The following is a 25,168-nucleotide window of genomic DNA, read 5'->3' on the forward strand; positions in this document are numbered from 1 at the left end:
ATGCCACCTGGTCTACTTTTGACATTATTTTTATTTAAATAGACTTTTTTTTTTCCTTAAATGCACTGATGTGTAAATAAAGCTTTATAATGCTACAAGAAGTGGAAAATCAGTATCATATACATAGAAAGCAATCACATAGGCCAGGCGTGGTGGCTCGCCCCTGTAATCCCAACACTTTGGCAGGCTGAAGTGGGTAGATCACTTGAAGTCAGGAGTTCGAGATCAGCCTGGGCGACATGGCAAAACCCGATCTCTACAAAAAATACCAAAGTTAATCGAGCATGGTGGCATATGCCTGTAGTCCCAGCTACTAGGGAGACTGAGGTGGGAGGATCACTGGAGGCTTCAGCTCAGGAATTCGAGGCTGCAGTGAGTCATGATCATGCCACTGGACTCCAACCTGGGCAGCAGAGTGAGACCCTGTCTAGAATGAAAGAAACAGAGAGAGAGAGAGAGAGAAAGAAAGAGAGAAGGAAGGAAAGGAAAGACAGAGAAAGGAAGGAAGGAAGCAGGCAATCATATAAATAAATCAAATGCAATTTAAAGAAGACCAAGTATCAAATTTCCAGCAGACACCACTGCCTGCAACCTGCTCACTCTTTGACAAAATGGGAGATTAGCCAGTGTTGAAAAGTGTGATAGAGGGCCGGGTGCAGTGGCTCACACCTGTAATCCCAGCACTTTCATTGGCCAAGGTGTGCAGATCACTTGAGGTCAGGAGTTCGAGACCACCCCAGCCAACATGGTGAAACCCTGTTTCTACAAAAAAATATAAAAAATCCAGCCAACATGGTGAAACCCTGTTTCTACAAAAAATATAAAAAATTAGCCGGGTGTGGTGGTGAGCGCCTGTAATCCCAGCTACTTGGGAGGCTGAGGCAGGAAAATCGCTTGAACCGGGAGGTAGAGGTTGCAGTGAGCTGAGATTGTGCCACTGCACTCCAGCCTGGGTGACAGAGCGAGACTCCATCTCAAAAAAAAAAAAAAAAAAAAAATCCCAACCAAAAAAAGAAAAGTGTGAAAGATGTTTGCACCAAACTGAGACTTTTTCCTCCTTGATTTAACCAATAAATGTTGAAAAGAGCATCATTTTCTTGTATCTGATTCAGTGTTACTCAATCCTGGGGCTGGGGTCCATCAAGAATCATCTCATTTGGAAATCTCTGCCAGACACTATTGTTTCCCAGATCAACAGTTAATATTGATTGATGTTATTAATCATTAATCTATGCAGACAGCTTGGTGGAATGGTGTGTGGGGGCTGCTATGGATATCTTCCTGGAGGAGGGAATATCTGAAGGGGGCCTTGAAAGATGGAGCAGGAGCTTGCTCGATGGAGAACAGGGGAGATGATATTCCAGGCAGAGCAAACAGCAGTGTCCCCGCTACCCCATATGGCACCTTTGTGCAAATGATAAAAAGATGCCTCTTCCTCAAGACATTTTGCTGCCATCTGCTAGAAATTATTGGTATAAATCTGGGATGTGTACCATGTGAATGTGATACCCTTGTGTTGTGCACAACGTGCACAGCTGTACTTGGCAGCCCTGGAGCACCATGAACAAAGGCATAGAGGCTGAGAGAGTTGTGGTGGGCCCCAGTGAAGCTTATTGAGGTTGGAACATTAGCTTGGTGGTTGTGTGGGCAGAAGCACAGGGTGGGACCGATACACTCATACGTCAGGAGATAAAGCTGGCAAGAAAGATAGGGCCTCATGACACCCCACCCTGTGGTTTTGGTGAGCTTCAAAGCTGAGACACCATCTCACATAATCTTGCACAGGTCTCACTCACCTTTCCTCGTCTCGCTTTCATTCTCCCCACCTCCACACTCTTGGCCAGCATCTTGGACTAGAAGACAGGGCTGTCTGCGGACCAGGATTCCTGGACAGAAATCAGGAATATAAGGGTATTAACCCTGCTGCACTGTTGGAAGTTGGAAAGAACTAGGCAAATTGCTTCCATTCCCGGGGACTTGTTTTTCCCTTCTATAAAACGACAGCTCAAATATCCATCCAGCCCCAAGATTCTGAGGTTCCAAAGTTTCATGACTCTCTAAGGTTCTGATAATTTATCTCCAAGCTTCTGTGATTCTCTGATTCCAAAGCCAAGCCACATGGATTCTCATTCTAAGTTCTTAAGGTCTGTGAGTAAAGCTCTAAAATTCGACTGCAGTGGAGTCCAGCTTCACAATCATATGAGCCCCCTGAAATTAACTTCCATAGTTCTTCACCTTCAAGGTCCTATTGTTGGTAAGATGCACTATGATTTTATAATTCCAAGAGGAAAAAGAGAAATACTACTGATCAAAATATAACACAATTGTTTTCTGGTCACTCAGAATTTTTATACTTATTGAAAGAATTATTTTCAACTTATTTAGACATAACAGATATTTTTCTGGGTATCAATCTGATAAGTCCTATAAAAGGTAAACATGCTAGAAGTCCATCAGTTAAGTCAGTTCTAAAACCTCTTTGTGGCCAGGCGTAGTGGCTCATGCCTATAATCCCAGCACTTTGGGAGCCCGAGGCAGGTGGATCACTTGAGGTCAGGAGTTTGAGACCAGCCTGGCCAACATGGTGAAGCCCCACCTCTATTAAAAATACAAAAAAATTAGCTGGGCATGGTGGTGCGCACCTGTAATCCCAGTTGCTCTGGAGGCTGAGGCAGGAGAATAGCTTCAACCCAGGAGGCAGAGGTTGCAGTGAGATCATGCCACTGCATGTCAGCTTGGGCTATAGAACAAGATTCTATCCCAAAAATAAAATAAAATAAAATCTCTTTGCATTTATAGTCCAGATTCTGGTCTGGCATGGTGGCTTATACCTATAATCCCAGCATTTTGGAAGGCTAAGGTGGGAGGATCACTTGAGCCCAGGAATTTGAGATCAGCCTGGGCAAGACAGTGAGATCTTATCTCCACAAAAAATAAAAAATAAGCTGGGTGCAGTGGTGCATGCCTGTAGTCCCAGCTACTATGGAGGCTGAGGCAGGAGGATCCCTTGAGCCCAGCAGTTCCAGGTGGCAGTGAGCTATGAATATGCCACCACACTCCAGTCTGGGGAACAGAGCAAGACCCTGTCTCTAAAAACAAAAACAAGGCCATACACGGTGGGTCACGCCTGCAATCCCAGCACTTTGGGAGGCTGAGGTGGGAGGATCACTTGAGCCCAGGAATTCGAGACCAGCCTGGGCAACACAGGGAGACCCTGTATCTACAAAAAATTAAAAACAAAACACAGAGTCCAGATCTTCTGGATCACTTTCATCTCGCAAGCTTTTTTTTTTTTTTTTTTTTTTTTGAGGCGGAGTTTCACTCTTGTTGCCCAGGCTAGAGTGAAATGGCCTGATCTTGGCTCACTGCAACCTCCACCTCCTAGGTTCAAGCGATTCTCCTGCCTCAGTCTCCTGAGTAGCTGGGATTACAGGCATGCACCACCATGACTGGCTAATTTTTTATATTTTTAGTAGAGACGGGGTTTCTCCATGTTGGTCAGGCTGGTCTCAAACTCCCAACCTTAGGTGATCCTCCCGCCTCGGCCTCCCAAAGTGCTGGGATTACAGGTGTAAACCACTGCACCTGGCCTCACAGGCACTTTAAAATGTGCATATTAGCATCACTGAAACAAGATATGTATGCTTGGCAAAATAAACACTAGAAGAAAATAACAAAGTCATTTTATATTTAATGTATTGTTTTGCTAATTAATTTACTAATAAACAAAATGCCTTGTAATAACAATGGAGGACATATAAAATTATAAACAAAAAATAAAGAATAAAGACTAAAAGAAGCAAGTTAAAGAAAATAACATGTAGTAAGGCTGAGAGCGAGTGTGACTTAGGAACCATAAACCTGGTGTTCCTTCTGTGGGTCCTAGTTTCAACATATCTCTCAAAACATAAGCATCTCACCACCTGGAGCAGAATTTCAGAGCTTAAAGATAAGCCACACTTTTGCCTTCAAACCAAAACTAAGGTTTCATTTCATCAGGTGCTCCACCCAAGAAATGATGATGAGTCCACGTCCAATATTGACAGAAACCAGAGAGGCTGGACTTCCCAAGGGGCTATGTTGCCTTCAGCCTTTTTGGGGGCTTCTCCAAGGCAATTTTGACTGCATGGGTTTGGCTCTAAATGCTAGCTTTTTGTTTGTTTGTTTGGTTTTGCTTTTGTTTTTTAGCTAGAGTCTCGCTCTATTGCCCAGCTGGAATGCAGTGGTGTGATCTCAGCCCACCACAACCTCCACCTCACAGGTTCAAGCAGGAGTGTCCCTAAACACTGGCTTTAAAATACAATGCCTGGGGAAATTGGGGACTTCATATTGTTTCAAGGCTAGATAGATCCCAGCCTGTGAATCTTTGAGTCTTGGGCCTTTGGAAAGGCAAAGCATCTTGATTATGAGACAGCAGCTCTCATTCTCATCGACAAGAGGCAACCCATAATCTTTTAGACATTGGAGCATAAGCCCAACGCCGGTAGTGTGTATATGTGGGGTGGAGGCAGGAGGATCACCCAGCAGCATTGAATGCTTTTGTGCCAGCATGCGATGCTGATAGATACACAGCAACTGGGCTCTGGGGAAAAGACATGGTTCTAGGGTGCCCTGCGGAGGTTCTAAAGAGATGAGCCTTGTTAGAGCCACACTGCCACGACAGCCAATCGTCTGGGTCAGGTACTCAGGATCACTGAATGCTTTGTAAAGCCTGGATCCCCAGCTAGAACAATAATATTACACCCTTCCAGAAGGAGAAGAAAACCTGCTCACTTACCTTTACTTCCTGCCCACTGCCGAGCCACTGCCTTCTACCGGTGTACTAGAAAGGGTGAGAGAGACCTGAGTTTGCATTCCAGCTCTGACAATTACCAGCTATTATCCTTGGCCAAATCAAATTACCTGATGGAGCCTCTGTTTCCACATCTGTAAAATGGGAGTAATGATAATAAAACACCAAAAGATTGGAAAGGGTAAATGATCATCTTGAATATAATAATTATAAGGTGTTTAGCACATAGCAAGCACCTGAATAAAGTGTTTTCTGTGGCTGGGCACAGTGGCTCACACCTGTAATCCCAGCACTTTGGGAGCTCAAGGCAGGTGGATCACTTGAGGTCAGGAGTTGGAGACCAGCCTGGCCCACATGAAGAAATGCCATCTCTACTCAAAATACAAAAATTAGCCAGGCATATTGGCATATGCTTGTAATCCTAGATACTCAATAGGCTGAAACAGGAGGATTGCTTGGATCCAGGAGGCAGAGGTTGCAGTGAGCTGAGATCACACCACTGTACTCCAGCCTGGGCAATAGAGTGAGACTCTGTCTTAAAAAAATAAATTAATTAAATTAAATTAAATTAAGTGTTTAAAAATTTTTTTAATTTAAAAAAAAAAAAAAAGTAGAGACAAAGTCTCACCATGTTACCCAGGCTGGTCTCGATCTCCTGGGTTTAAGCTATTCTCCCTTTTCAGCCTCCCAAAGTGCTGGGATTACAGGAGTGAGCCATTGAGCCTGGCCTAAAGTGTAATTACTGATATAGCATCAACATCATCTTCTTGAATGTCAGAGCTGGAAGGAATTTTTGGATCAATGTGTGTTATGCTACATCTATGCTTCCTGCTTTTGACAAATATTGACTGAAGAGCTCTTAAGTACTGGGTTTTGCCTAGATGCTGGGAAGATAGGTTGGGGAGGAAGACAGAAGAGGTATCTGCTCTAGGTGTTCCCGGCTGAAGATGCAGACAGGAGGAATGAATTATTCTGCCTGCCTTCAAAGTCACATCAAATTCCTGGGCTGCATGGTCTGGTGTCTGGTTCACCAGAATGTCCTGAGGGGCAGTTAGCCTTCCTCAAGGAGGTGACAGACAGATTGAGACCTGGGAGGGTTCACTGAGCTAGGGGTGCTGAGAGAAGAAGCCCCAACCTAGACAACAAGACGATCATTCTGATCCTCCTCCTTAGCCTCTCAACTGAGATCTGCCAATTCTGTCTTCCAAACATCTCTGGAACCAAAACGCCCCCTCCATGCCCACATCCCCTCTCTGGGTTCCTGAATTATTTCAACACCCTCCAAACCAGTTTCTGCCTGTTTCTTCTTCATGCAGCAGCCAGATGGATCTCTGCAGAAAGTCAGGCTCACCATGCCCTTCCCTTGCCGAATACCTTCCCTGTCTCTCCATCACCGCAAGAGAAAAGCCCCGACTCCTCCCCACGGCCCACAGAGCTCTGCAGCATCCAGCCCTGCAGACACCTCTGATCTCTTCTCTCACCTCCACCACATCCTGTCCACTCTGCATTTCATGCAAGGCCCCACACTCGCCTCCTTCCTGCTAGGCCTTTGCACCTGCTGGTGCACTCTTCCAAGCATCCCCACCCAAGCCTCTGGCATGTATACACACCCCCGGCCCTCCCTCCCTGGACCAGGTTAACCTCTGTTGCTCCTGCCTCGTCAGTTACAGGTGCTCACTTTACTGTGGAGGCTTGTCAAAGGATCTAGCTTCCCCAGCTTGGACACAGGACCCTTGTCGCCCTGTTAGCTGCTGAATCTGTGCCTAGCACAGAGAGCTCAGGAAATGCCATTGCTAGAATGTTATTAAACAAATGCCTCCATTCAGACCTCTTCCTCTGATCTCCATTTTGTTCATCCACAAAAGGACATTATAAAACATGCTGCTGGTGTTTAATCTATGTGCCTATCAGATCAGTCATATGAAGTCTCTAACACGCACGTAATAAACACTATGTAATATTGTTGTATTGTTTCCAGACCAGTCATGGCTGGCTCCATGGAGGCAGCATTACCAGTCCCAGCATTTTCCGTATGGTAGGCACTATTTATCGGACACATGAATGAATTAATGAGTGACCAATGAATGAACACATGGCTGGCCATGTGCAAATTACTTAATATCTGTGTGCCTTAGTTTGTGTGTGTGTGTGTGTAGTCACCCAGGATGGAGTGCAGTGGTGCGATCTACACTCACTGTAACCTCTGCCTCCTGGGTTCGAGTGATTCTCATGTCTCAGCCTCCCAAGTAGGGGGAATTACAGGTGAGCAACACCATGCCCCGCTCATTTTTTCTTTTCTTTTTTTTTTTTTGAGACCGAGTCTCGCTCGGTCACCCAGGCTGGAGTGCAGTGGTGCCATCTTGGCTCACTGCAACCTCTGCCTCCTGGGTTCAAGTGATTCTCCTGCCTCAGCCTCCTGAGTAGCTGAGGTACACGCCACCATGCCCGGCTAATTTTTGTATTTTTAGTAGAGACAGGGTTTCACCATATTGGTCAGGCTGGTCTTGAATTCCTGACTTGGTGATCCACCCGCCTCAGTCTCCGAAAGTGCTGAGATTACTTTTTTTGTTGTTGTTGTTGCCCAAGCTAGAGTGCAGTGCACTCTCAGCTCACTGCAACCCTTGTCTCCCAGGTTCAAGCGATTCTCCTTTCTCAGCCTCCTGAGTAGCTGGGACTACAGGCGTGTACCACCACACCTGGCTAATTTTTGTATTTCTAGTAAAGACAGGGTTTCGCCATGTTGGCCAGGCTAGTCTTGAACTCCTAGCCTCAAGTGATCCGCCCACCTCGCCTCCCAAAGTGCTGGAATCACAGGTGTGAGCCACCGCGCCTGGCCCAGAAATTTATTTTAAACAGATAATATATACATATGGCAAATAGAAAGTTAAAAGAGAACAAAGAACTAAAGTTCACAGTGAAAAGTAAGCCTGCATGCCTACCCTACATTTTCTTCAGGTATTCAATGCACAAGCATATGATGCATAGATAGGTCTATTATTTTTCCAATTTTACACATGAAGAAGCAGAAGCACTGAAAGGTTACAGAACTTAGACTGCTGAGATTTATCAGTCAGGAGTTTTACTTCATTTGTGTATATCAGGGTTTCACAACCTTTACGCTATTCGGCATGTTTTGCTGTTTTTTTTTGTTGTTGTTGTTGGGGTAGTGGCAGGCCGGGGGTGGAAAGGGTGTCCCATGCACTGCAGGATGTTTAGCAGCATCCCAGGCCTCTACTCACGAGATGCCAGTAGCGCCTCTCCTCTTCCCCAGTTAGGACAACCAAAAATGTCTTCAGAGATTGCCAAATGTCGTGGTGGTGGAGGGATGTCAGAGCAAAATCCCTGATAAATGGATAGAATGTGGTATTTCCACACAAACCTCCTCCAAAATCACTGGTGTGTATGAATATACATCAGACCACTACTTTATTTTTTCTGTGTTTTACACAAACAGTAGCACAAATACACGCCGCTGCGGGTCTACTTTTCTTTTCTTATACCACTTTTTGGTGGTCATTCCACTTCATTGCTTACCGGCAGAAAGGAACTTCTCTTAAATAGAACTGTCCGGGAGAAGTGGTGAGCTGCCCGTCCTAGGGGTAAGCCAGGGGGCAGACAGGGGCTTCCAGGGCGGCGGGGCGAAGCTCCCGGGGCGAGCCTCCGGGAAACTCCCCAGCCAGCCTCTGCTTACCTCGCGGTCCCGAGACGCAGTGGAGGGGACGGGGCGGGGCGGGGCCGCGTCTCGGGCCCGCCCCCGTACGTCACGTCGCCGCGGCCCCGCCCCCGCGCGGGCGCCTCCCCCTTCCCCGGCCGGGGCGGCTGGAGAGCCCGGAGTCGCTGGGTGCGCGGGGCTGCCTGGCAGCGCCTCGCCACGGTAGGTGGCCCTGGGGCGGCGGAGGGGGCGGCCTGGGGCTGCAGCCGGGGGCGCGGGCTCAGGGCCGTGCGGGTCGGCCTCGGGCGCCTGGCAACCCTCCGTCCTGGCGGCTGCCTCCGGGCCCGGCGCGACTGCTCGGGCTCCGGGGCTGGGAGCTGGGATCTGGGAGGCAGGCAGGCGGCGCGGGCGGGCGGTTCTGGGATCCGCACCCGCTCGGCGTCCCGAGCGCTTTCCGCGGGGTGCGGCACCCACCGGGCCCCCGTTACCGCGCTTCCCGCTTCGGACCCAGCGCCTGGGAGACGCTCAGCGTCTGTTGGGGGGGACCTGGCGGGGAGGGCGGCGCGTCCCCGCCTTCGGAGTCTCCAACCCCGCCCAGGCGCGCGGGGACCCCCAGGCGGGCGCCGGGGCGCGTGGAAGTTAACTTGCAGCAGCCGTGGAGTTGCGCGGAGCGTCAGAAGTGGAGGCGTTGGGGGCGGAAATCGTCGGCTGGGGAGGTGGGCGCTGGGAGCACGGGGTTGGGGAGCCCTAGTGAACTTGGAGGTCACTGGTGAGGAGCGGAGAGGAATTTGACCTGAGGATCCCACCCCCGCTCCCAACCTCCCTCCATAACCTATGCTTCTCAGAGTGAGCTGGATGGGAGGTGCCCGGAAAGCCGGGACTGGGAGGGGTAGCGGGGGACGGGGATCGTGGGCTCAGAGGCTGAGCACGCCTGACCTGGCAGAGTCGTTGTTAGGTGGGACAGAGGTCGAGGTCTGGCATTCCCACTTAAAGGCCCGTTCCCTAGGGAAAGAACCATCCACTTTAGCACAGTCATTAGAAAGCACCATGCCTAACATCTTGCCCCCTTCCCCTTTTACAGATGGGGAGACTGAGGCTTGGAGAGGTCACCTGCCCTTGACCCTAGGACCCACAGCTAGGATGTGGCAGAGCTGAAACTCACTCACAGGCCTCCTGACTTAATGTCCTATGGGGATATTGAGGAGGCGGGTTGGTGAACTCCTACTTATCCTACAGAAGCCCCCTCAAGCAGCACCTCCTCCGGGAAGCCTTCCCTGGCATTCTCCTGGTATTGTTGGGTGCTTCCTGTTGAACCCCACAGAGGTAGCCAGCCCTTTTTCTCACTTCCCAACAGACATTCCCTTGCATGTCTGTCTGCCGGACTGGGCTGTGGGTGGACACCTCTCCCTAGCCTCCATCTGATAACCCTTTCACCTCAGCAGGGTGGTCTGATGGCGAGGGTAGTCTTCTGGATTTGAACAGATCTGTGACTCACACCTGGATTTAGTAGTGATGTGGCCCGGGCGACCCATTTTCCTTCCGATTTAGCCTCAGTTTCCATAACTGTAAAACTGGGTTTATGTCATTGTCCTAAAGGAATTGTTGCATCATTTCTGAATCCCCCCACCCCACTGAACCCCAATTGTATTATTATTTACTTAATATATATCTTTGTATCACCTGATTTTTAAAAATCTCGTGCAAACTTTTTATAACAGCTTTGTTGAAATACAGTTCACATACCGTACAATTCACCCTTTTAAATTATATGTTTCCGTAGTTTTTAGGATGTTCAGAGTTGCGCAGCCATCACCACTGTCTAATTTTAAAACATTTTTGTCATGCCCAAAAGAAATGCTGTTTCATGGTCACTCCCCAATCCTTTCTTCCCCTATCCCTTGGGCAACCACTTACTCACTCTCAAATTCTCTGTGAATTTGCCTGTGCTGGACATTTCATATAAATGCAATCATATACTAGGTAGCCTTTTGTATCTGATGCTTTTCACTTCAGAGAATGCATGTATCAGTACTTCATTCCTTTTTGTGGCTGAATAATATTCTATTATGTGGATATACCACATTCTGTCCATTTGTCAGTTGGTGGATGTTTGGGTTGTTTCTAATTTTTGACTGTGATGAATAATACCATGAACATTCATGTACAGGTCTTTGGACATTTTCAGTTCTCTCAGGTATATTTCTAGGAGTGGAATGGTTGGGTCATAAGGTAACTTTAGGTTTTACCTTTAAAATTATTTTAAACTTATTTTATTATTTATTTATTTATTTTGTAGAGATAAGGGGGTCCCACTATGTTGCCCAGGTTGGTCTCGAACACCTGATCTCAAGTGATCCTCCTACCTCAGGCTCCCAAAGTGCTGGGATTATAGGTGTGAGCCACCGCACCCAGGTTTAACCTGTTGAGGACCTGCCAGACTGTTTTTCCAGAACAGCTATACCATTTTATATTCCCACCACCAGTGTATGAGGGTTCCAGTAATCTTAAATACATTTAGTGTTCCCTGCGGCAGTCATAACCCTTGAAATCGCTGGCTTTGATGTGTTAATTACAAACTATTTTCAGGCCAGGTGCGGAGGCTCACGCCTGTAATCCCAGCACTTTGGGAACCCAGGCGGGCAGATCACCTGAAGTCAGGAGTTCGAGAGCAGCCTATCCAACATGGTGAAACCCCGTCTCTGCTAAAAATACAAAAATTAGTCAGGTGTGGTGGCGCGCGCCTGTAATCCCAGCTACTTGGGAGGCTGAGGCAGGGGAATCCCTTGAACCCGGGAGGTGGAGGTTGCAGTGAGCCAAGATCAATCACACCACTGCACTCTGGCCTGAGTGACAGAGCAAGACTGTGAAAATACTGAAGCAAGGGGAGGCAGTGTAGGACCCAGTGGCTTACAGAGCCCACCCCAGGAGCTGGCACACAGTATTAGGAGGGGTGAAAGGAATGTGGAAGCTGATCGGATCTTCCCACCCCAGGGCAGCCTGGAGCCCCTTTGCCAGCTGAGGCTTTGTGGAGGCCAGGGAGACCCTCCATGGCTCTCCTAGACTATAACTGAAGGGGAAGACTTGTCCCTTGACCCCCAAATTAAGTCTGGTCCTGCTCACACTCTACTGGACCCCCCACGCCACTCTGAAGGTGACCTCTCTGGATGGCCACAAGAATGTCCTATGTGAGTTGCTGCTTATCTCAAGAGGGGCCACCCCCCAGGCCTGAAATGAGCAGTCCTGAGTTACAGACGCTTCATCTGTGAACATTCTGCACATACAGACATCTTCCCCCTCCTCTCAGCATCTTCCTCACCCCTAGGACCCTGTGTTTCTTCCTTCACGCTCTTTGCTTCAGCAAGAGGCTGCACCGGAAGAACTCAGGTCAGAACCCAGCATTTTCACAGAGGAAGAGTTCCTTGAAGGTAGTTAGTTGACCCCAGCTCGAACCTGTACTCTGCTGCTTCAGGAACTTAAACCGGCACTTATCTGCATGTTCCAGTTTCCTGACAACTTGGTTCATCTGGGACAGCTGCTGTTTGGGAATGGCGTTAAGACCACGCCTCCCAGCCTCTGTATCTAGCACCTCATGATTTTATTCTTTTTTGCATACTTGCTGTTCCTTGTCCTTTTAAAATCCTGAATTCCTGTGCCTTAAGAAAGCAGCCTAGGCCGGGTGCGTGGCTCATGCTTAGAATCCCAGCACTTTTGGAGGCTGAGGTGGGTGGATTGGTTGAGCCTAGGAGTTTGAGACCAGCCTGAATAATGTAATGAAACTCCATCTCTACAAAAAATACAAAAATTAGCCAGGCATGGTGGTGCGCACCTATATTCCCAGATGGTCGGGAGGCCGAGGCGGAAGGATCGCTTGAGCAGAGGTTGCAGTGAGCTGAGATCGCACCACTGCACTCCGGCCTGGGTGACAGGGCAGGATTGTAGGGTATTAGGTCAGAACACAAAAATCAATTAAATATTTTTTAAAAAGAAAGGAAAAGAAAGCAGCCTGGGGACATGGAGACGGGGTGGGAAGGCTCCCTAGGCAAGGAACTGCCCCTCTCTGGGTCTCAGTGTACCCTACTGAGGAATGGGCATAGACCATTCAGAACTAAGATGTGGTGGCACCTTGGGATCGGTTAGGCTGTTGAAATGTATTATTGATGTAACTTTGTGGGTGTATTTGCAGCAAGAGTGGCAGGTCAGATATAGCTTCACAGCCTGGGGTTGGTGACCAGAATGTACCTTTTTGGAAACATGAGTGTGGCTTGTGTGGCTTTGATGCCCCATGTGGCACCAGGGAAGCTTCTCTGGGTAGCAGCAGCTCCTGCTCCCCGACTTGCTGCCTATTCCTATTGCTTGCAAGTCCCTTTGCTCTTTGAGGACCTGTGTGTACACTGTCTAGGGCCCCTCCAGAGGTCTGGGATGACTGTCCCCTCGCCTGTCACTTCTCAGGTCTCCCCCACCCTGGACTGCAGCCAGGGGAGGATTTGTGGGAATGATTCATTCAGAGCTGCCTGAGATCTTGGCCAAGCCCCAGAAATTGCAGGGAAGGACCTCAGAGGGCAGTGCCCACAGGCCCTAGGGAACGTCTGGGGCTGATGGCCCGGGGAGAAACTTCTTATCCTATGTGCTCAGATGGCAGGCAGCCAGCCCATCTGCCGAGAGACTTTTTGTATCAGTAAGACTTTTGACCCGGGCCTCTGCAGCCAGAAAGCAGGCAAGCAGCCCAGAAAGCAGGCAATGTGATAGGGAGCTAGGGGCACTGGCCTGTATTAGAATCCGGGTGCTCCACATCTTTCTGGGGCTGTTGGCTGTTTCTCTATGCTTTGGTTTTCTCATCTGATGAATACAGTAGGACCTGTCTCCCAGGGGTGTTGGATGGAAGGGAATGGTGGTAAAGCACTTACCCTGGTACCAGGCAAAAGCTGAGGCCCTGGGGTTAAACAGGCTCTTTGGAATTTTGAACGTGTTCCTTTGTGAACCTTAGTTCCTCCATCTGTCAAAAGGCAGCAATTATAAATACAGCCAATATCAACGGGGCTTGCTAGGTGCCAGACACTGTTCTAGGCACTCAGTGTGCTTTAACTCATTTAATTCCCGCAGCAGCCATATGAGGTGAACAGGCTGAGGCACAGAGAGGTGAAGTAATTTGCACAAGGTCACCCAGCTAGGAAGTGGGAGACATACGATTTGGATCCAGAGTCTCTCTTTTTTTTTGAGACAGGGTCTTGCTCTGTTACCTAGGCTGGAGTGCAGTGGCACAATCATAGCTCACTATAACCTTGAACTTCTGGGCTCTAGCGATCATCCCACCTCGGCCTCTCAAGTGCTGGGGTTACGGGCATGAGCCACCACACCCAGCCCAGACTCTGCACTCTGAATTCTCATTCTTATCCCTCCTTGATATTCCATCTAAAGGCCTAGCACATAGAAAATACACAGAAAATATCAGGTGTTGTTATAACTATTCTGAATAAATATTGATCCACTCTCCATCCCACTGTCCACACTCCTTCCCTGATGGACAGAACATGCAGGACTCTTGGCCTGTAAAGTCCAGATTCCCACCCACTCCTCCCTACTCACTCTGTTCCTCCCACTCCCACACACTCATGCACAGCAAAGCATGGAAGCAGCCAAGTCCCAACTCTTCTTCCAAATTGCTGTGTGACATTGGGCAAGGAGCTTCCCCTCTCTGAGCCCCAGTTTCCCTACGTGTTAAATGGGTGAGTTCACCCTGCTGCATGTTTTTTCTTGAGCTCCCGTGCTATGTGTGTGTTTTTAAAACTGAGTCAACATTCAAACATTGCTAGAGAAAAATTCTGATTTCTCATTTCTCTTGGAAACCCAGGAGCTTAGGCCAAACTGGAGTGGCCTGAAGCTGCCCCGTAGGTGGCCTGGGCTCTCCTGGTCACTGTGGTTCCCCCCACTCCCCATTGTCACATACATGTGGCTCTTCAGGGGATCTGAGGATGCCTCAGGCCTGCCTGGTACCACTTGAATAAGCAGTTTCATTGTTTTAAAAACTTTTTTTTTTTTTTTTTGAGACAAAGTCTTGCTTTTGTCACCCAGGCTGAAGTGCAATGGCATGATCTCAGCTCCTTGCAGCCTCCGCCTCCTGGGTTCAAGCTATTCTCCTGCCTCAGCCTCCCAAGTAGCTGGGATTACAGGCACATGCCACCACGCCCAGCTTATTTTTATATTTTTAGTAGAGACGAGTTTTACCATGTTGTCCAGGCTGGTCTCGAACCCCTGACCTCAGGCCATCTACCCGCCTCAGCCTCCCAAAGTGCTGAGATTACAGGCATGAGTCACCACACCCAGCTTTTTTTTTTTTTTTTTTTTTTGAGACAGAGTCTTGCTCTGTCTCCCAAGCTGGAGTGCCGCAGTGCAGTCTCGGCTCACTGCAGCCTCCATCTCTCATGTTCAAGTGATTCTGCCTCAGCCTCCTGAGTAGCTGGGACTACAGGCACCCGCCACCATGCCCGACTAATTTTTGTATTTTTAGTAGACATGGGGTTTCACCACATTGGTCTTGAACTCCTAACCTTGTGATCTGCCTGCCTTGGCCTCCCAAAGTGCTGGGATTACAGGTGTGAGCCATCACGCCTGGCCACATTGTTTTTGTTTTTGTTTTTGTTTTTTCCCGATGTTCTCCAAGAGCCCTTTCAGCTCTGTGTTTCTAGGACATCGGAGGTTGTCTGAGGCCTCCCAGTACCCTGTCTGCCATTTTAAGCCCTCAAGGCTTTTTTTTTTTTTTTTGAGGTGGAGTCTTGTTCTGACACCCAGGCTGGAGTGCAGTGGTATGATCTCAGCTCACTGCAACCTCTGCCTCCTCAGTTCAAGTGATTCTCCTGCCTCAGCCTCCCGAATAGCTGGGGATTACAGGCACCTACCATCATGCCCGGCTAATTTTTGTACTTTTTGATAGAGATGGGGTTTCACCATGTTGGCCAGGCTGGTCTCGAACTCCTCACCTCAAGTGATCCGCCCGCCTCGACCTCCCAAAGTACTGGGATTATAGGTGTGAGCCACTGCACCCGGCCTTTTTTTCTTTTTTCTTTTTCTTTTTATTCCTTTTTGAAATGGAGTCTTGCTCTGTTGCCCATGCTGGAGTGCAGTGGCGTGATCTCGGCTCACTGCAACCTCTGCCTCACAGGCTCAGGCCATCCTCCCACGTCAGCCTCCCAGAGTGCTGGGACTGTAGGTTGGGACTGGAGGTTGTCTCCATTGCATACTCCCTGGGTGAGGAGTTCCTGTCTCTGGGCACTAGGATGCCCGTGCCACCTTACCTGGTACAGGTCCCTACAGTAAGTCCCTTACTATTCCCCACAGTAAGATAATTGTTATTGACCACACCATTTCCCAGAAGCCAAGGCTTGGAAATAGTCACTTTCCTGAGGTCACAGAGGCCTGAGATTCAGCACCAGGACTCAAAGCCCATCTGCCCAACTTCAGAGGCTGCCAGTGGAAGCCATGCCTTGATCCCAGCACTGCACGGATAGCCACTGGGTGACGTCTTCCACTAGAATAAGGACTCATGAGAACCCTCAGCTGGATGTTGGGGTGCAAGATTTAAGAAGCAATGAGGTCCTAGTTGTCCTGGAGTTTATGTTCTGGTGGAGGCATCAGGCAAGAAAAAGTAACCCACATCTCCGACGTGAGATGTCAGCCTATGAAGTTGAGTACTCAGGCCTCTCAGATCTTAACATGTGTACGATCCCCCTGGGGATCTTGTTAAAGTGCAGAGTCTGTGTTTTTGTGAGGGTTTTTTTTGTTTTTTGTTTTGAGACAGAGTTTCAATCTTGTTGCCCAGGCTGGAGTGCAGTGGCGCAATCTCGGCTCACTGCAACCTCTATCTCTCAGGTTCAAGCGATTTTCCTGCCTCAGCCTCCCAAGCAGGTGGGATTACAGATGCCTGCCACCGTGCCCAACTAATTTTTGTATCTTTAGTAGAGACAGGATTTCACTGTGTTGGCCAGGCTGGTCTCAAACTCCTGACCTCAAGTGATCTGCCTGCCTCGGCCTCCCATAGTGCTGGGATTACAGGCATGAGCCACCATGCCCGGCTAAAATGCAGATTCTGATTAGCAGGTTTGGGGCAGAGACTAAGACCGTGTTTCTAAGCAGCTTCCAGGGGCCTCTGATGGTGTTTGTCTAAAGACCACATTTGGAATAGTGAGTGCCTGGGTTAGAAATTGGCAGATTACCACTCATAGGCCACATCCAGTCCACTACCCATATTTGTAAATAAAGTTTTATCGGAACATAGCTATGCTTATTTATTGACATTTTGTCTGTGGCTGCTGTTGTGCAACAAAAGCAGAGTGGAGTAGTTGTGACAGAGACCATAGGGCCCACATTGCTGGCCTTTGAAGAGAAAGTGTGCTAGTCGCTTTTCTAATCATCTTTTGGATCCCTACAAGTTATAAAACTTTGGTAAGTATTAGATGCTAATAAAAATAGTAATGATTGCAGTTAAGATTTGAGGATTTGAGTGCTTTCTGGGTACTTAGCTCTTTATGTTTATTTTTTTCTTAGCTCAATTCTATCATAGGCAATACTACTGTCTCCACTTTACAGGCAAGAAAACGGAATAGAGAGGCTGGGCCATTGGCCCAGAGTTTGTGGACCAGTGAGTAGGTGAGGCCAATTTGAGTCAAGTCGCCTGATTCTTACTGGACAGGAGCTTCTGCCTAGAACTTTTTCCCAGAGCACAGAGAGGGTTTTGTTTAGATTTTCTTCTGTCCCAGAGTGTTCTGATGCCTTCATTTCTTTCTCAATTGATCCTTCTGTTTACTCAACAAATACCTGTGCAGCCTGTGCTGGAAGTTTGGGGACCATGCTGGGTTCTGAGAGGGTGTGGGGACTAGGATGGGGTCCCAGCCCTGCACATTCGGTGGAGTCATCAGGGACGCAGCACCAGAAGCCATGCAGGATGCTAAGCACCTTGGGGGTTACTGGTACAGGTACTGGAGGCAGTCAGGGAAGGCTTCTTGGAGGAAGGGGTGCACATGATGCCAGCAGGAGTTAGCTTTGTAGAGGAGGTCAGGAAAGGTTTTCTGAGGAGAGGGAATCACAAGTGCAAAAGTTTGGAGGTGTGAGACCCTGTGGCCTGGTTTGGTAGAGTTCAGGGCACAGAGACTGTAGTGTGTTTGTGTGTGTGTTGGGGGTTGGGGGAATTGGTGGTGTATAATAAAATTGGAGGTATAATAAAATTGGAGGTCGGCAGGAGTTAAGTCAACAGAGCCTCATTGCTATGCCAAAGGACTTGCATTTTGCCCTGGAGGCTACTGTTGCCTAGTATGAAGCCCTCTGATGACTTTCCGGAGAAAGCCTCCATTAGGTGCTAACGTGTGCTTCTCCCCAGACTCCTTAGACTCCTTTGTTTAACAAAGATCGGACACAGCCGCCTTCTTCGGGGATCCTTCCTTAGGCTGGCGGCCGACTCCAGCCAGGAGGCATAAAAAAGCATTGCTTCCTTTGATTTTATTTTTGCAGTAACTTTTTAATTAGGGCATGTTTTAAATTTAATCCAGCGGATTATAGTTTCCCTTGAAAATATGTTTTAAAAATATTGAATCCATTGAACAAAAATGAGTAAGATTAAAGGGGGTTCTGGATGTAATTAACATTGGGAAGGTAGTCTTCAGCCTCTTGGAATTTGGAGAGCCCTACAACAGGTGAGGGGGTTGGTGGGGGCTGGGCCAGTAGTGACCTCTCTCTTAACATTCCCCTTCTTCCCTGGAACCCCAGGGGTCTTGACTGAAGGGCAGGATGGCTGTGTAGCTAAGATGTGGCTGCGGGGATGTAGGTGTCCATTGATGGTATGGGAGCTGAGGTTCCTGCTCCAGGCTGCTTCTGCTCCTCATCTCTCTCCTTCTCTGTCTGGTGTTCTTCTCCTTCTTTCTCTCTTTCTCCCTCCCTTCTTTCCTTCCTTCCTTCCTTCCTTCCTTCCTTCCTTCCTTCCTTCCTTCCTTCTTTCCTTCTTTCCTTCTTTCCATCTGTCTGTCTTGCTCTGTTGCCCAAGCTGGAGTGCAATGGTGCAATCATAGTTCACTGCAGCCTTGAACTCCTGGGCTCAAGCAATTCTCCTGCCTCAGCCTCTTGAGTAGCACAGGTACAGACCACCACACCTGGTTCATTTTTTATTTTTTGTAGAAACGGGGTCTCACTATGTTGTCCAGGCTGGTCTTGAACTCCTGGGCTCAAGCAATCCACCTGCCTCAGCCTCCCAAAGTGCTGGGATTATAGATGTGAGCTACTGTACCCAACTTGTCTTGGTCTCTATTTTTGTCTCTTCCTGCCTCTCTCTCCCTCCCACCCATACCCCCAACTCACGTCTTTCCCTGTCTCTGTCAGTCCTTCTGTCTTACTCCCATCTTTGCCTCTCCTCTGACTCTGTCTCTATCTCCCTCTGTCTCTGCCTCTCTCTGTTTTTGTCTCTCTCTGTCTTCTTCCGCCCCCACCTGCACCACTTCCCCCTTCCTTCCCGCCGCCGACCCCGAGCACACACACGTGCCAGCACGGTCCTTCCTTTCTCTCATTAGAAACTTTTCATCACACTTGCTTTGGCTGGTGACTGATATCCTGCCACAGAACCATCCAGACCCTTGCAGAGCCCAGGGGCTCCGCCAGAAACCCTTGGAGGTGTGAGAAAGTGGTAGTAGCTACTTCCCATGTGGAAGACAGAGGCCCTGTGAAGTCAGGCACCTGGCAAGGCCACCCTACAAGGCCATGGTTCCTCCTCAACCCACGCCCTTTCCACGCCCCCAGGGCCCTCCCTTCCCCACCCAGCCCCAGGGCCATGGGGAAGAAGTGGAAGTCTGGGCTAGCAGCAGGAGGGCAGATGCTACTTTTGGTTTGATTTGGTTTGGGGTACGGGGGGAGTGTCGGCTACCCTGCCTCTGAGCACTCCTGGAAGCTGCATGCAGTAGGTGCCTTTGCCCTTCATTCTGCTACGTGGTCATTGCTGTGTTCAAGTGCACAGTAGGCCAGCAGTGCATATTTGATGGCTAAGAGTTTTAGGAAGAAAAACAAGATTAGAAATGGAGTCTTGCCTCCAGGCCGGGCACGGTGGCTCACACCTATAATCCCAGCACTCTGGGAGGCCAGTGCGGGCAGATCACTTGCGTGAGCTCAGGGGTTCAAGACCAACCTGAGCAATGTGGTGAAACCCTGTCTCTACAAAAAAGTGCAAAAATCAGCCGGGCATGGTGGCGCATGCTTTATTCCCAGATATTTTGGAGGCTGAGGTGGGAGGATTGCTTGAGCCTGGGAGGTCAAGGCTGCAGTGAGCCAAGATCATGCCATTTTACTCTAGCCTGGGTGACAGAGTGAGACCTTGTCTCAAAAAAAAAAAAAAAGAAAGAAATAGGGTCCAGCTTTTTCTTTTCACAGATGGGGAAACTGAGGCCCAGAGAGTTGAGGTGAGTTGTTCTGGATCATGCAGATAACTTGGAAGTAATGGGGTCTGGGTCTTCCATGCCTCAGAAGCTGGGAGTAGTGCAGGGAGCGTGTTGAGCCGGTGGCTGCTTTGACATCCTTCAGGGGTTGTCGTGTAGACACCCACTTCTGAGAGATGGGAGACTCTGGTTCGAGGCCTGGTTTGCTCTCCTCTGCCTACTGCAGGACTCTGGACAAAATCTTCCTTCTCTGAGGACCTTGGGGTCTCCAAGCATAGTCCCCATGGCACAGTCCTGTGGATTGCAGAGCGTGGTCAGGTTTGTGGGGCAGAGGTTGCTGACCTCACCGTGGATGGAGCGCTTGTTCAACACAGGTTGCTCTACCCCACTTCCGGAATTCTCATTCAGCGTGGTCTCCTTGAGCCCTGATCATTTGCATTTTGTGTAGGTTCCCAAGCGCTGTTCCTGCTGGTCAGAGAACCCATGTCGAGAGCTGGGGTAGTAGAGGTGAAGCAGATGAAGCACATGGCACTAAAACCTGCTGTGAGATATCAGGCAAGGACTCCACCTTTCTGTGCCTTGGCTTCCTGAGCTGTAAAATGGAAATGACAGAGCACTGTCCTCATAGATTAGTTGTAAGGATTAAATGAATGATTGGGAGGTGGAGGCAGGCGGATCACCTAAGGTCAGGAGTTCGAGACCAGCCTGTATAATTGATTTTAATTGAAATTCCTTTCGGTAATTCTTAAAGATAATAATACATTTTGATGTTTATTCATGAACATTACTGATACTCCTTCCTCCAGCTATATAATAATGTTTTCTCTCACTCCTGTGGGTGAGACCTAAGAAATGAAACTCGGCCGGGCATGGTGGCTGATGCCTGTAATCCTAGCACTTTGGGAGGTCTAGACCTCCTCCTGAGGTCAGGAGTTTGAGACCAGCCTGGCCAACATGGTGAAACCCCATCTCTACTAAAAATACAAAATTAGCCAGGCATGGTGGCTCAAGCCTGTAATCCCAGCTACTCAGGAGGCTGAGGCAGGAGAATCACTTGAACCTGGGAGATGGAGGTTGCAGTGAGCCGAGATTGTGCCACTGCATTCCAGCCTGGGTGACAGAGTGAGACTCTGTCTCAAAAAAAAAAAAAATGGCTGGGCATGGTGGCTCAGGCCTCTAATGCCAGCACTTTGGGAGGCCAAGGCGGGTGAATCACAAGGTCAGGAGATCGAGACTATCCTGGCTAACACGGTGAAACCCCATCTCTACTAAAAAAAAAATACAAAAAATTAGCCAGGCGTGGTGGCACACACTTGTAGTCCCAGCTACTCGGGAGGCTGAGGCAGGAGAATCGCTTGAGCCCGGGAGGTGGAAGTTACAGTGAGCCAAGATAGCGCCACTACACTCCAGCCTGGGCAACAGAGCGAGACCTTGTCTCAAAAAAAAAAAAAAAAAAAAAAAGCACAAGTATTTGTAAAGTGTGTAGAAACCCCCCCAGGCACATAGTAAGCACTATATGCATGTTTGCTTTTTATTTTTTATTTTTTTAAGACAGGGTTTTGCTCTGTCACCCAGGCTGGATTGCTGTGATGTGATCATAGCTTGCTGCAGCCTTGAATTCCTGGGCTCAAGTGATCTCACCCGCCCAAGTAGCAGGGACTACAAGTACGCACCACCACGCTTGGCTAATTTAATTTTTTTTTTTTTTTTTGAGACAGGGTCTTGCTATGTTGCCCAGACTGGTCTTGAACTCCTTGTCTCAAGTAATTCTCCCACCTCAGCCTCCCAAAATGCTTGGGATTACAGGCATGAGCCACTGTGCCCGGCTTAGTCTTCCTATTATTGTTGTTGTTATTCTTATTGCCATGATTATTTACTTTCCCCTCCTCCACAGAGACTGTTCTGTTCACAGTGAATTCCTTGCCATTCTCCACATTTCCAGTGTGCTTTCACACTTCTGCCCTCTGCTCGAGCTGTTGCTTCTACTTGGGATGCTTCCTCCAACTTCTGTACGCGTTAAAATGCTGGCATTCTTTTAGACTCAGCTCAGATTCCTTCCTCTGATGTCCGTGATGACATGACTTGCTTCCCCTAACCAAGCTCTTGTTTCTTTTTTTTTTTTTTTTTTTTGAGACAGTCTCGCTCTGTGACCCAGGCTGGAGTGCAGTGGCGCTATCTCAGCTCACAGCAAGCTCCGCCTCCTGGGTTCATGCCATTCTCCTGCCTCAGCTTCCCAAGTATCTGGGACTACAGGCGCCCGCCACCTCGCCCGGCTAATTTTTTGTGTTTTTAGTAGAGATGGGGTTTCACTGTGTTTTCCAGGATGGTTTTGATCTCCCAACCTCGTGATCCGCCTGCCTCGGCCTCCCAAAGTGCTGGGATTACAGGCGTGAGCCACTGCGCCCGGCCCAAGCTCTTGTTTCGTTCTGCAAATTATCCCATTACTTGGATGTCAGTCTCCTGTGCTGACCCACAAGCTCCTATAGATCTGACTTGGGGCTTTGCCGGTACAGAGTCTCCCAGGAATGTTACTTTCAAAGTCCAGCTTTGATGGTGTTTCAAGAAGACCAGCTCCATCGTTGTCAGTGGCAGCTGTCAGAGAAGCCTTCCAAGGCGTACGGGGTGGAGCCCCGTCTGGAACGTGGAATTTCCTTAATTAGTAAGAGTGTGAATTTAGCACTCCACAGCCCCAGGTTCATGTCTGCATTTTGCCATTTGGTGTGATGCAGCCTTGAATGATTTCCTTAATTTTTTTGTGTGTCCTTTGCATCTTCATTTTAAAAGGATACCATCATCACTTACAGCAGTGGGTTTTTGTGAGGATTCAGTGAGGTCTCATTTATGCAGCGAATACTGAGCACCTCCTGTGTGCCTGCTCTATGCTGGATGCTGGGAATCCAGCAGTGAGCAGGAGAGACCCTGTTCCTCCTCCCCTGGGAGAGCTGATGTTTTAGATGGACACAAGGGGAAGTATAGAAATGATAGTGTCGCTGTCTCGGGAGGATGCACCAGGAAGGAGATGGTCTTTGAGAGGCATTCTGTGCATGGTCTTGCAAGTAGGAGGCCCTTAGCAATTGGTATGTGTGATGATTACTGTTATCGCCATAATTATTTGGGAGAGGAGGCAAAAAGGGAAGGGAGGCATTGTGGGAAGAAGGAATAGTATCAGTACGGGGTCAAGAAGGCATTCCGTGTCAAAGTCGTAATAGTCACAGCCAGTGTTTATGGATGCCCTAGTGTGTGTCAGTTACTCTGCTAAGGACTTCCTAGGTGCAAATTCATCTCAACCTCCAGGGAAGTGCTGTTATCCCCATTTTCCAGATGAAAGACATGGGGCATGGGGGAATTGGACCACTTGTCTGGGGAAGTGGAGGAGCGGGAGTCAAACCTAGATTCTTACCTCTGCATCTAAGGTGTGATAGGAAATGAGACTGAGTGAGGACAGGTCCTCGTAGGGAGGGCTCAAATCTTAGAGGTCATGGACTGTGTCCTCGTGCTGGAGTCCCTTAGAGGGTCCCGGGATGGACAGGGTGGGGAAGTTCATGGCACGTCTCATTTTATGGTCCAGAAAGCCAATGGCATGCAGCCCCTCCAAGAGCAGGTAGGAAAGGACGGGTCCTCCCAGCCCCTTTCTGGTTGGGTTCTCCTGGTTGGTGGCGAGTTCCTGGCAGGGCTGGAGTTGTGGTGGGAGGTGATAGGCACAGTGCATCTCGTGGTTGGGAGCCTACATTCTGGGGGGTGAGGATGCTGGTGGGCGCTCCTTCATTGCAAGGATGCAGTTACTCACTGTTGCCTTTTCCTCAGTTCTGTTCTCTGGGACCCTCTCTACTTATGACTGGGCACGAGGGGAGCCCAGGAGAAAAGCAGACAATGAAGATCCAAAGGACTTGTATTTGTTTCTAGCCAGTCGCCTCCCCAGTACCTATGGCTTGCTGGTTCCTGAGCCAACAGGTGCCTCAGGGAGTATCTTTATCTTTTGCGTGTGTGATGGCGTTGGAACCTCACAGTGACCCGGAAGGCAGGCATCAAGAGGAGGCCTGTTGTTGTGGGATGATAGCAACTCTCAAGTCAGACACACTTGAGTTAGAACTCCAGCTGGCTTATGCATGAGCTTTGAGACCTTGGGCCAGACACTTCTCTCTGGTCCTCAGTTTCCTCATCTGTGCAACAGGGATCATAATAGTGATGATTTTGTGGGTGACAGATAATCGTTATGTGGCACCTAATGCATAGAATTGCTCAGTAATTCATAGTAACAAAGATTTTGTTGTTCACCCATTTTACAGATGAGGAAACTGAGGCTCAGAGAAGTTAAGGGACTCTTCCCATGGCATTTTGCTTCCTGGTAATGGCCAGGAAAGTCTGCAGATGGAAATGTTTTCCATAATACCCAGGTCCCCCAAAGCCCTGCACCATTAGGAAAAGGCTGTTCCCCAACTGTGAATCTGCCCCCCAAAACAGTGAACCATGAGATCATGCCCCTTCTCTCTTACGGGTTTCTCCCCGTGATTGTTTAAGTGTTCATACTCTGAGCAGCTCTTAAAGCCTTTGCAATTCTTCCGGTTCTTCCTGCTTCTAGGAGTAAGTGAAAAGGAAGAAGGTATCACAGTCTGTCTAGGAAGGAAACAGAGGAGCAGGCAAATGCTCAGGAAACTGGATTCCTACTATGCGCTACCCCAGAACTGGGGCTGACAAATTCTGCTCTTAAAACCCCCACCTAGAGCCAACTGCTGCCCCTAGTAATATGCCCAAAATATTACCTGGATAAAGGCCTCATGCTTCCTGGATGAACCACAAAAAAAAAAGGTTGAGGCCATCTTGTTGAGGAACATTACATCCAGCAAGTATTTATTTCTTGCTCGCTTTGTTCTTGGTCAAGCCTTTTCACTTTTTGGCTGTGAGCCATTGCAAAACCTCCACAACAAAGAAGTGGAAAGTCATGCAATCAGAAAAGCCATAAACGGCAGTTGGGGCCAGGGGAAGAGGGAAGTTAGCTGAAGACTTCATAAGCAAAAACGTCAGAAAACTTTCTGACATGTTAATAAAGATACTCTAGAGTCACATCTTGTGTGGAAACTCACATCCACATTGTTGGGGCGGAAGTCAGAGTTGGTGACTGGCCCGGGCCATCACCCAAGCCTTCAGATAAGACGGTGGAACTAGGCCAGGCGCCATGGCTCACACCTGTCATCTTAGCACTTTGGGAGGCCGAGGAGGGTGGATCGCTTTAGCCCAGGAGTTTGAGACCAGCCTGGACAACATAGAGAGACCTCATCTTGACAAAAAATAAACAAAATTAGCCGGCGTGGTGGTGTGTACCTG

The 25,168-nt window shown here is 48.8% G+C and overlaps 2 protein-coding genes across 21 annotated transcripts in view; one reads left to right on the forward strand and one right to left on the reverse strand.

Annotated features, from left to right (window-relative positions):
• Positions 1 to 8,508, reverse strand: part of CRYBA4 (crystallin beta A4) — a 39,316-nt gene extending 30,808 nt beyond the window's left edge. The window contains exons 1-3 of one of the 3 annotated variants that reach the window (XM_077948804.1): positions 8,327 to 8,505; positions 4,778 to 4,822; positions 1,797 to 1,886 (exon numbers count right to left, since the gene is read on the reverse strand). The gene's annotated coding sequence lies outside the window, so the exon portion shown is untranslated. Of the gene's footprint in view, positions 1 to 1,796; positions 1,887 to 4,777; positions 4,927 to 8,326 lie in introns of those variants that run through there. The other 2 variants (XM_028827383.2, XM_077948803.1) reach the window with 2 other exon arrangements.
• Positions 8,509 to 8,613: 105 nt separating this feature from the next.
• The window catches only part of TPST2 (tyrosylprotein sulfotransferase 2), a 63,030-nt gene continuing 46,475 nt past the window's right edge, over positions 8,614 to 25,168 (forward strand). For all 18 annotated transcript variants that reach the window (XM_077950278.1, XM_077950266.1, XM_077950267.1 and 15 more), the window contains exon 1: positions 8,614 to 8,666. The gene's annotated coding sequence lies outside the window, so the exon portion shown is untranslated. The remainder of the gene's footprint in view (positions 8,667 to 25,168) is intronic.

This window comes from Macaca mulatta, chromosome 10, assembly GCF_049350105.2.
Source record: "Macaca mulatta isolate MMU2019108-1 chromosome 10, T2T-MMU8v2.0, whole genome shotgun sequence".
NCBI lineage: Eukaryota > Metazoa > Chordata > Mammalia > Primates > Cercopithecidae > Macaca > Macaca mulatta.